Here is a 12,878-nt window from a genome sequence, read left to right on the forward strand (position 1 = left end):
CCATTGTCATACCATCAGGTTGGACAAGTTCTGGCCCAGCAATTATGCTCCACTGATACATACTCTTAGTGCACATATTTGATACCTGTATTATTCCAGGTTGCCTTGCATTTATAAAATTAATTTAATGATACTGGCAAATTCTGTCAAGATGTTCCAACAATCTCCTTGTGACCTCCATCTCCGTAAGCAAGTCTCCAGGTGTAGAGCAGAGCTCCACTATTACTTGGAATGGGATCTGTATCTTACACGTGCACGCAGCGCCAGTAAAACCCAGCAGTGCAGCTCTGAAATACCCAAAAGATGCTTGCTTAAAACATACACATCCATAAAGTTATTTAACTCTTAAACTGAGTGTGTATTTTTACAATATTACAAAACCTGAGGATTTTGATCAATTATTCATTTGATTTGTCTTAAGACTGAATAAACCCAGGGTGAGAATTGAGTGTTTACATGGGGAGAGGACAGAAGCCTAACAGCAGAAAACGGTCACTGAGTCTCTAACTGTTATTAAGTTTATTAAGAAGCCTCTAATGGGTAGTTTTAGAACTGAAGAAACAAAGCATACTTCATAATTCATAATGAGATGTGACAGATTTGCTGATAACATTTATAATTACTATTAAACTACTTAAGCAATCAGCTTCCGTTGGAATGGGGCAAGTGTATTTGAGTATGTAGCTGCAGTGCACCTCCTACTCAGATGTCTCAAAATGTTTTTTAGATACTTTATTAAATTAAGAACACTCAAGAAAACCAGTTAAAGTTGGGAAGTACACTTGACCCTTCTCTTTCATATGTGGAGTTGACCGAAGGTGACATCATCGAGAGAGGCTATAAACCTCAACAGTTTCAATCATACACTGATTACAAACTAGACCGTGCTATATATTTTATTGCTCTTTCATTCTCATCTGTTCCATAGACTGCAGATTGTTCTCCTGGAAATAACCGGAGGTGTAACCTGAACCTTGGTAGATTTTCTGAAGCTTTGAGATCCACTGGAAACTATGCCAAGACCAAAAATCTTGACAAACTTTCAAGAGAAGACAAATGTTCATGGACACAATTTCCCTCCAGACAGCCTCTTCTTGTCTTGCAGTGAACATCGCCTACCCTTTAGAGTCCCGGTTCCAGTTCTTTCTTGCTCCTTAAGCAGCCATTGTCCTGAATGGGTCTTTGGTATCTATTTTTACTTTTACCCATTATTTCACAATTATTTCATTGTTTAAAATAATGGTAGCTAATAGAATAAAGCGCACCTCTCTTGGTAATAATTACATTGTATCTTCAGAAGAAAGTCCAAAAGAGTGACTAATGATGTAAATTTTAAGTACCTTAGTAAACTGATAGGACAAGATATTTACAGGTAGATATCTTGAGGAATTTTCAAGGTACCCTATTGACATGGTCCCATATTTCTGCTTTACGTAAGGTCACTCCTCTTACAAATCAGTCAAGAAGCATTTATTCCATGACCAGTACTAAGCTAGGTGCTGTGGAGCATTACAGTATAAGATAAAGCTCTGCCGAAAAAAAATTCTAACTTTCTTTGACCCTTCTAGATATCACAGTGTCATTTGGGAATGCCCATCTGTTGGAAGAAAATTGCCCAGAAGCCAAAACTTGCAGCTTGAAAAAATCTAAGCAGAGTACAGTGGGAGCCTTTGGTGTTTATCACTGTATAAAAATCCAGCAGAGATTTCATTCAAAAAGCAGAAGTAGTCCAGAATAGCTTCACAGAGAGAAGCTCAACAAAGAAGGAAGGAAGGAGATGTCACAGAAGAAAAACCTGAACATCATAATGTGTCTCTTACCCCAATTCTCAACTCACAAGTATTTTGTGGAAGGAGCATTTGAAGAGATTTGGGGGGTGGGGGGAGAATTGTGTTTTCCTCCTTTTTCCAAGAACCACGTGCGGCCACCCTCTGCAGCCTGAGTTTCTGGAGGTAGTTTAGCTTCATAGTCTAAGCCTGAGGAATAGGTACAGCAGTGTGAGTCACTGCCTGAGAAAAATTCTCCCCAGGGCTCCTCTTACCTTCTCCCTGACACCTCCCCTCTATAATTAAATTCATGCTAATATGAATAGCAAGGAATGGCAGCATGAGGGGGAAAATAATGTAGAAAATGCAGCAACCCGTGGAGTGCACAACTGTGAGCAAAGAGAAGTTATTTACCGACAATGAGGTTATGAGCTGATAACCTTTCTTGGAACAGAAATGGCAAACAGACCACCATGGGACAAATTTAATCAACAAATGGGTTTTATTTGGCCTGCACAGTGTTAGATGACAAAGTATTTTTTTAACTTTTTGAATTCACTGCAAACTAACTTCACCTAAAAATCAGGATTTCTAGTTCTTTCGAAAATCAAGTGGTCTGACCACCCTACGCCTGCATTTCCCCTCCCACTACGTTGGCTGGAACAGAGTATCAGGTGCCCTCTTGGATCAAGCACATCCTCCCCAAATTGCTGCCAACCCATCCTTCTTATTGGCTCCGTAACCATGCACCACTTTTCTAGCACTTGTACGTATATGAGATTAAGCCTCTCAGCTGGACCCTTATATGCCTTTGCGTATCATCCAGTGAACCAGCTACTGTCTTGCTTGGGTGTCTCCAAAGGAACTCTGGCTCTAAACCTATAGTCACTGCCTACCTAGGCTAGCCTGCCCATTGGTGGAGCTTGTCCTAGTCTAGGCACTGGCTTGGGAAGGAACAAGAGAGACAATTTTTGGTGTTTCTGCACTTGGAGTGCTTAGCTGGTTGGCTTACTACCTGACAACTCTGAATGTGCAGGAGTACATGCATCGGCCTCCTGTGGGGTATATCTTTCTCCCATACAGAAAACCTGATTAATGTTATTGATTTTTCTTGAACTGTATGTTTGATGTGTCAGGCATTGACTGTTGGGTTTTACTTAAGTGATGATTATAATAATAACAACTTTTTGAGCACTATGTCACAGCCATCTCATACGTCTTATCTAATTTAATTTCCCCCAACAAACCTGAAAGGTAACATAGAGAACGTCTGTTGTTTTTAGCTGCCCAGGGTCCTTCTGCCTTCTCTTGGTAAGAATATCCCTGCTTCCCTTGAGAGAATCTCCCACCACTTTCCAAACCCTATTATGGCAACCGTGGGGGGCTGCAATCACAGTACTCTCCCGTAAGCCACAGGGTGGGCACATGACCCAACCAGGGCCAGTGAAGCTCTGTTGAGATTTGAATCTTAGAAAAGTGGTGCTAGTGCAGAAAAGAGTTTGGTCAGATTCATCTCCATGGTGCTTCCCAGAAAAGACCATTAGTTCCTAATCTGGATCCCAGAGCTACCGTGGTTCCTGTATTTTCAGATATAAGCACCCTTATCCTTTCAATAAATTTGTCACTTAAATTAGCTGGAGAATCTTTCCATTGCTGTAACTCCTTGTGTTATTATGAGATAACTGACTTGAAAAAATCAACTGCATTCTTCAGAAGGGCAAATCCATTACATAGTTAGAAAGGCACACAATATGGGATTAGAACTGTCAATAGTTGAATCCCAAATTGAGCCACTTACTAGCTGTTTTAATCTCGAACAAGTTATTTCATTTTCCCTGAAGCTCAGTTTTGTTAGTTGTAAAATGGGGATAGTAATACTATAATGCTCACCTTTCACGATTGTTGTAAAAAATGATTTATACAATACACAAATGATAAGTATTTTTAAATGACTGTAGTGTTAGTTGTAGTTATTTTCGTTTATGTTCTTATCATTACTTTCATTATTTGAAGATTCATCTAAATAGGGTCAAGCCCTAGCAAGCTTTTCACACAACGCAGAGTACTAACAACTATATAATCACGGCAGGCTTTTCGAAAGGATTTAAACTAGTGTTTACTACTCAGTTTTCATTATATATTTCCCTCCTTGAGTGACAGGAAACTTTTTTTCCTCATTTCTAATTTTCCTGGCCATGGATTTTTACATCTGCCATGGATAAAGAACTGAGCCAGTAAGTATATGACCTGAGAGAATGGTTTATTGAGAGTAGGGCAGTGTTATAATTTCATAAAGAAATTGATAGGCTAAATTAGCATAAATTTTGTCCTAAATTTGATTATGAAGAACATTTGGAGGAGAAAATAATGCTTGTTCACATTCTAAACTCAGGGAACAATAAATAAAGAGGAAAGGAAGGGAGGGAGGGAGGGAGGGAGCAAGAAAGGAGAAGAGAAAAAAAAATAAAATAGGAAAGAAATTACTCAAGCTGGAACTTTCACAACAGAATAAAATATCAGATTTAGTTAGCAACGTACCCAGTTTAAGATAATAGTGTGATTTACTTTTAAAAGGTAGTTACTTTAGGCTACACCATCTAAGGTATAATACGTGAATAAGAAGGCTCACAATTTATTTTATTCTTTTCTACAACCTGGCCTGAAACATTGGGATATTGTGTTCACTTTGGGATATCACATTTTAAGTACACTGATAAGTCAGAGTCTATCCATAGGGATTTTAAAAGAAAATGAGGGTATTTAAATAAAGAAAAGAAGGATTCAGTGACAGAATTTAAGTGTATAAAGAGCTGTCATGTAATACACTGTTTATACTATTCATGTGCAGAGAGTAAGGTTAGAGCAAATGAATGGGCTGCTTTAAAGCAGATTTAGACTTTCTGTGACAAAGTGATTTAGTGATTAGAGCTGCCTTTCTACAGGATGCAAAAGAGTGTATTTTCCAAAATGACCACAGTAATATTAATATCTGTGGTCCCATATACTCCCCAAACCCATATTCTGGTCCAAAACTGCCACTCCCCATCAGGAGGTGGAATCTATTTCCCCAATCCTTGAATCTGGGCAGGCTTGTGACTGCTCCAACCCATAAAGTAACACTATATGATTTCTGAGGCTAGATTATAAAAAAGATGTAGCTTCCATCTGGCTCTACTCGGGGTACTGACCCTCAGAACCCAGCCTCCCCACTGTGAGAAGCTCAGGTCACATAAAGAGGTCACAAGTAGGTGTTCAGCCCATAGCCCTAGCTGATGTCTTTGCCAACAGCCAGCATCAACCACCAGATGTGTGAATGAGTGATCCTCCAGATCACTTCTGCCCCCCACCCTTTGAGTCTTCCAACTGAAGCTACAGACATCCTGGCACAGAGACAAGCCACGTTAAAAGAATGCAGAGAAAGAAATATCAACATTACAGTGAGCCCTGATAGTAAGGCTTCAGAAGCATTAAGTTCCTCAGATTTGCAATTCTTTTCCTTTTCCTTTTCTGTACCCATTTCAAACATAAATTTATCCTGACACCCTCCATTGCAGCTGCCTGAAGAAATAACAGGAATGCTGGAAAATGAATGAAGAATTGGATACTACACATTGAAGCTCATTGCCTCTATGAGCTCCACATGGGGTTCTGCAGGGCCAGGAGCTTTTTGGGGAGCGATTACTCAAGAAGCGAAATTTTAGGGCATCCAGTAAAGAAGTCTCCTTTTGGCTCCCTGACAAGAGTATTTCTAGAGAATTAGGACAAAAAGGAACTCTTTTACACAATTTCAATTTGATTTTAAATTTACCCAAACTTAATAAAAATTCTATATTGAGATTGCCCTGCTGCACCTCTTTTTTTTTTTTTAAAGCAACACATTGAATTCCAATGGAAAAGATATTTTTATTCAGTTTGAGAGGTTTGGTGTTTATTCTCTTCTATGTAACTGATATTGACTATTGTGGCAAGGTTTACTTTCTTGTTGATAAATCAATACAAAATTTTTCTCAGACATTTAATTAAAAGCAGACATAGTATTCTAAGAGAACATAAAAAAAAATGTATCCTCCTGGACAACTGATTCTAGGCTTAAATGCCTGCCTTTGCAGTCATTATTTTCATAATATTTATTTTTAAACCATCGTATCTTTAACTTATTCTTATGAGGGAAAAAGCATGAATTTTAAAATATTAAGTGTTAAAACCTAGTTTACCTCTAAGCATTATATGACTTCAATCTTTTGAAAATTTTGTTTGAATCACATGGTAAGACTCCTGCCAGTAGAACTTTTGATAATTTTTTTAAATCTTCCTCAGCCAGCTTGGAAAAAAGTCAATATTATATTATAAGTAGTAAAAATAGTTTAAAATCAAGTTTAATATCACAGTCAACAGAAAAGTATTAGGGATCATAGATGAAGAGATAATTTGTGTGAGGAAACAAAAACTACAGAAACTAATGAGTAGTTTTTTTGCAATATTTTACTAGTGTGTTTCTGAAATATGTTGGAGATGATTATACACTTTTATTATTAAAGATTTTTAAAATACCTGCACTTCTACTTTACTCTTTTAAATATATGATTACAATTTCTATTCTCTTACTTGATTTAAAACATTTGAAAACCAGTGATCTCTGATGTTAATAATAATCCTGGACTTCCCTGGTGGCTCAGTGGTTAAGAATCCGCCTGCCAATGCAGGGGACACAGGTTCGATCCCTAGTCCAGGAAGATCCCACATGCTGTGGAGCAACTAAGCCCGTGCGCCACAACTACTGAGACTGCGCTCTAGAGCCCGTGAGCCACAACTACTGAGCCTGCAAGCCACAACTACTGAAGGTCTTATGCTCTAGAGCCCACGCTCCGCAACAAGAGAAGCCACCGCAGTGAGAAGCCCTCGCACCACAACCAAGAGTAGCTCCTGCTCGCTCCAACTAGAGAAAGCCCGCGCATAGCAACGAAGACCCAATGCAGCCAAAAATAAATAAATTAAATAAATTAATTTTAAAAAAAACCAAAGACCTGTTTTCTAACACTTTATGTTTATTTCCACTTCTGGAATACAGTGAGTACTATAAATATTTGCTGTTACTGATGCTATGTTACCTCTATAATGAGTATCTGCTGTAAATGAGATGGCTCTGAGTTTCTTTCAGCGTAACCCTGAGGTATAAGGAAGACCTTTCTCCTTCTGAAGGTAAAATTAATGTCAACCGTAAATAGGAGGTAACAGATCATTTCTTAGACATGCAGGGACAGTAAACTTGCCTAGAAACAGCATTCGATTTAATGAGTGAAGTGAACACAGAAGTAAATTCTTGCAGCTTCTCTATCACTTTCCAAAAGGAAGAATCCAAGAGACATGGGCATCTCAGTCATGAAAGGACTTTGCCCAGGCATCGCCATGACCTAGGGGGACTAGCCATCCAGACCGGTCATTTCCCTTCACTCACCAAACACCCGCGTGGTGGTTACTAATGTAAAGCCTCAGGTCTTTGATAGCAGGACACAGCACCGTGGAGCAAGTACATACACCCCATAATACACAAACTAATTGATATTCTATCACATCTCAATCAGTGAGTTTGTCAACCCAAGTCACATTGTCCCTGGATTATGCTGAAATAGTTCAAGGACATGAAACAAACTTTAGACTTTAGCAAATTCATCTCTGTAGGATCTCTTACCCGTGGCACTCAAAAAACAGTCTACGATTTGTTAAATAAATTTTGAAGATATAGCCTAACAGTTTCTATGGAAAAGTGTGTATAAAGTTACAAATAACTAATTAAAAAAATAAAAACCCTCTTGGGATAATATCTTTAAAGTCGGGAGTTATCTGTATGTATTCTATAATTTTAGGATTGAATGTTTCTTTTTAAATTCTAATTTTCATGAAACATGGTAAACTATGGGTAGTGGCTATGCCTCTGTATTTTTCAGATTATTTCAGTAATAATAATACATTACGGAGGTTCACAATCTGCTTCATCTGGCACCACTCCATAGCTTCGCTGGGACACTTGGAAATATGGGGGATAGGGATGACAAGAAAGGAGCTTTCTCTAGGACAACTACTCGAAGATATTACTGGTATCTAGGTCCTGGGGGGTCAGGTATACTAAACATGCGGCAATATTAGGAAAGTCACACATAACAAAGAACAAAGAACTGTATTGTCGTAAATGCCAATTGTATTTCTGTAGAGAAACATTGTTCCTAGTCTCTTATGATGTAAGGATTGCTGGAGACTTTCTGAGATTATCATTTAAAACAGACGCTGGAGGTTTAAGTGCATTTACCACAGCTAGATCAGGAAACGGTATGACCAGCTTAACTTTCCATTTCTGTATCATTGTATAGCAGTGTGTGTGTGTGTGTGTGTGTGTGTGTGTGTGTGTGTGTGTGTGTGTGTGTGTGTGTGTGTGTGTGTGTGTGTGTAGCTGGCTTTGTATGAGTTTCTCTACTCTCCAAAAGACTCTAACATAAAATTTACTGTCTCTCCTTTTTCAGTGGCTGGAGCCTGATGACATAGTCCTTGGGTCTGGAGGAAATGAAATAAAGATTCTGTAAACTTTCTAGTTAATTTGAAAAATCGAAGTGGCCGAGTCAGATAGCTCATCTTGGCCACAGGAAGTTGCAGCACTGGAAACAAAGTCACGGTCCTAACTCAACTTCATCTGATCATTCTGTGTTTTTCATAATTCACGTAACACTTCTTTCTACTAGATTTAATCATCCAAAGGTAACAGTATAGGGGAAACCTCTGAACACCCATGCGTTTTCTCAACCAGATTACAAAGCCCAGCATTATATGCATACTTTGCTGATGTAGACATAGGTTGCCTTACAAATACGGGCTGATCAAATATCAGAGGGAGCTGACCATTGACACAAAGGCATTCATTCCCAGACCACTGCAGCTGGATCTCACAGGCCTGCCCTAGACAAAGACTCTTCAGCTAAAATCCTTTATGAGTGAGGTTTAAACAATCACACAATCAGTGGGCATTACAGCATCCCATCTTTTTAAACTCGGTGACCAAAGATCAGTCCCAACCAGTGAACTTTCTAATTGTTGCAAATGCCATGTAAATGCCCGGCTTGTCCTGCCCAAAGGTTTTCAGGAGATAAAAGTTAATTCAGAAACAAAGTTTTATGGAAGTCAATGAAGCCTTGTAAAGAAATACTATTGAGATTTTTTAATCTCTTGCCAAAATGAAAATAAAGAAAAAGTTAAATTTCTGTCCAACAATCTCAAAATCAGCAAGACAAAGAAAAATAATCCACCCCCCAAAGCCAACAAAAGGTCCATTTACTCTCTGACACCCTGGGTGGACTTTCAAGCCACACTTCTCCAACAATCACTGTATTATGCCCATAGAATAATGCCAACCTGTTGATGTGGGGTTTGTGCAATCAATTTGGAATTCAAATCAGAGTAATTCAGGACAGAATGCTACCCCAACACCAAGTCACTAAGGCTAAGCCAAACGTAGAGAAACAAACCAAAAAAGGTCTTCTTTCTAGGAGTAGCGAAAGCAGGAATAAAACTTAATAGAACAAAACCCTGTCCACAATAGCATAACTATCTGGTACAAGAGCATATTTTCAAAATGAAAGAAAACATGGCACACGTGACTTTCAGGGACTTAAGTGTGATTCTTGATGTCCCTCCTGCTCATATACTGGTAATTCACAAAAGAACATATTTGTCTTTATGAACTGTTCTTAAAATCTTTAAACTTGAAATGTCAATGTGATAGAAGCAAGCTGAAGAGTTTTTAAATGTGTCTACATGTTTAAAACATGTTCTTAAAAACACGGGTGTGTTTTTAGAATGACGAAAGCACATAATCATACCTCCCAACATAACTTCCCCATTACCAAAATGCTTCCTGATATAGGTCATTGTTCCATTGTCTTGAAAGCGCTGGTGATCAGAGCCCACTCTTCTTGGTAAACAGAATTAAAAACAATTCAGGAACAAAAGTCATTAGTGAGAGAAGAGGGTCTAAGAAAAAATATGATTATGTCATTTTTATGAACTCTTTTGAAAGCTTCCCTCACACCATCACAATTTCTTCTAGACACCCCAAATGTCCTCTCCTCTCTTCTCTCTCTCTTTCTCTCACTATTTTTCTCTCTCTCTTTCTTTTTCTTCTCAGAGACACTGTTCCCTTAAACTTCCAAATTCTGTCTGTAGCAAACTTTGAAATCTTAGCAAGTTCATCATACTTTATTTGATTAGGGAAAAGAAATTCTGGTAGACCTAAATTTCTAATACATTATCAATACAAATACAAATAAAAGGAATAAAATTACACAAGATTTTTTTCTCTTAAAACTCAGGAAAATAAATATTGATTAGGAAATTTTAAAATGTCTATGGTTATACTTAAATTTGGTGTATATGTAGAGAGTAAAACAAACCAGTCACATCCCTGTCTATACAGGAAGGCATTCAACTCAGAAGGTTTCTATGGATTTCACAGAATGTATTGCATATGAATTATTTATATCTCTTAAAAATTGAAGAAAAATATTGAATTCAGTTTGTGGAATTGACAACAGTTGGACTAACAGGAAATGAAAGTGTTTCATTTAACAGCCATGCAACTGATTAAAGTATTAGTAGTTCAAGAGAATGATCACTTTGAGATTGATTACTATAACTATTTTTTAAATCAATCTTTAAATTCTGAGCACTGGAAGCAAAAGACTGCTAATCCTCTACAAATTTGCAAATGCAATGGACAATTGATTTAGCACCAGAGTTCTAGGAATCAAAGGTCTCATAACTTGATAGTAAATAATTATCTTCTACTTATAACAATACAGTCTCTTCAGTTCATGAATTATTATCCTACTTCATACTGCAATATTTGGGGTGAAAGTGTGGAAACACAATTCAGTGAAATATAATAAAAAATCAAACAATTGTGAGGCTGTTATATTAAAATATAAAAGGAAGTCAGTTTACTAATAACAATGATAAGTAGTCTCCCATGAACCACAGAAGGGCAGTCTAAGATTGATGAAGTGAAGTTACTCTACCCATATATAACCGAAACCCTTTGTAGATGAACAGCAATTTGTTTCCTACCAACTCTGGTCTCATGCTGCTCTATGCTTGCCTTTGCTTTTTGCATGCCAGACTTCTTGGTCCTTCTTGGTTCCTGGACTTGCTCTGTCTGCGTCCACACAGAGCCTTAATACACTCCCTTCCTCTACCTGAGCTCTTTCCCAAGGGAATTTTCTCTGACACTACCATTAGGTCAGGATCCCCTATAACAAACTCTCAGAGCACTTTTCTTCCTGAACTTTTCTTTCTCAGCACTACTCACATTTTCACTAAATACTTGATATAGGGAATAATCTATGAGTAGGGAATAATCTCATGTGTAGGCACTGCACATAATATAAACTCCAAAAGAGACTGAATTGTATCTAAATCACACACTATTCTGTCCCTAGGATTTAGCACAGTGTTTGGCATGTAGGTGTTTTCAATTAGCAATAACTGTGCCTCAGATAAACCTCATTGGCTACAATGCTGCCACAGCACAAAGCCGGCAATAGGCGTTTAACAGAATGAATGGAGTGAATGATTGAAGGAATAAAATGTGCAAAGGACTAACGTGGCTTTTAGAATACCTGGACTTAATAACTTTGGGATAGAGAGGTTTGAAAAGCGAATTATAGCATCCAGTTTTTATAATTTGTCCAGAACATATATATACCATGTATATGGCCATAGATATTTACATAACTTGATTAGTGCTGGACCGCTAATTTTATGGTCTGAACACAGTTACCAAAAAACTATATTTTCTTACTTTTCCTTTTGTCACACCTTCTTAACTCATAGTCCTGGTTTTCCATCTGTATTTTTGCTAAACTGTGTTTTCTGAGTGTTCTTTCATTTAAAGATTTGTTTATCCTTTCATTGAGCAAGTACTTATTGAACACTTACTATATGTTATCCTAATCAAGACAGTATTTCACAGACTGCTGTGAGCCACTGATTAAGTAGAAAAGAATTATTATTTATAATCCCTAAAAGGAGATCTTCTATTCTTAGAATTTTCATGATAAGTCAGTATTCAACCAGGGTCAAATTATGTGACCTTGGGTAACTCAGTTAACTTCTCAGAAAATCAGTTTTGTACATACAAAAAAAGAGCTGGGTAATTAATACTGGAAGACTTTGAGATCACTTTGAGCTCTGAAGTAATGTAATTCCGATCTATTGTAGGCACCAGGCTGAATGCTTTGCATTCAAAAACTAACAATCTAAGTAGCAAAGCAAAACTGGGGTTCAGTAAATACGCCTCAATTGCTTTCACTAAAAGACCAGGGCAAAGAAAATATAGCATATATTTTTCTACTCTCCAGAAAGAAGGAGAGAACACTCATAAAACATGATAGTGAAATTGTAGAAACTTTTAATGTTTTCTCTTCCTCTTTCTTTATGAGAAAGGTTACCATAATCGGATATACTGGGAATATGCTGCCTAGAAAGAGAACAGAGAAAGCCAAACCAACAGAAGTTAATTGAAGAGTATTTAAAAATGCAAGATGAATTCAAATCATTGAATTGAAGAAACCTCAACCTGTTATCTTGGAGAATCCTTGATGATCAGGAAAAGTCCATCTAATTTTTAAAAGTTTTAAAATGACAGGGAAGGGTCGGAGAAGAAAATTTCTTGATAGAAGTATTTTAAATATTTCTCAGAGGAATCAAGCTGCCTACAAAACATTTTTCAGTTCAGGACCAGGTATGAATGCGGGGAGCAGAAGCTGCTATGCCGCACTGCTAATGAACACACTGTATGAGAGTACGGGGGACAGGGAGGGCAGGGCTTCTCATGTGAACACAGAGCATCTGGAATGCCAAAGACATAAAGCCATACCTTTTTATCATATGGTCTCACATATTTTCATCAGTATTCTTCATGAGGCTTCTATTCACACATAGCATAGGAACCAAACTGGACTATTTATTTATTTATTCTTCAGTCACACCCCAGGATGCCTTCTTCTATTCCTCTGCTTAGTAATCTCTCTCCTCCTGAAGTGTCCACTTCTCACACTGCCTTTCATCGAC

The 12,878-nt window shown here is 37.7% G+C and overlaps 1 non-coding gene across 1 annotated transcript; it reads right to left on the reverse strand.

Moving 5' to 3' along the window:
* Positions 1-11,195: 11,195 nt before the first annotated feature.
* Positions 11,196-11,342, reverse strand: LOC137768948 (U4 spliceosomal RNA). The gene has a single exon (XR_011074868.1). It is a non-coding gene; the product is annotated as a U4 spliceosomal RNA (small nuclear RNA).
* Positions 11,343-12,878: the final 1,536 nt, after the last annotated feature.

This window comes from Eschrichtius robustus, chromosome 8, assembly GCF_028021215.1.
Source record: "Eschrichtius robustus isolate mEscRob2 chromosome 8, mEscRob2.pri, whole genome shotgun sequence".
Taxonomy (NCBI): domain Eukaryota; kingdom Metazoa; phylum Chordata; class Mammalia; order Artiodactyla; family Eschrichtiidae; genus Eschrichtius; species Eschrichtius robustus.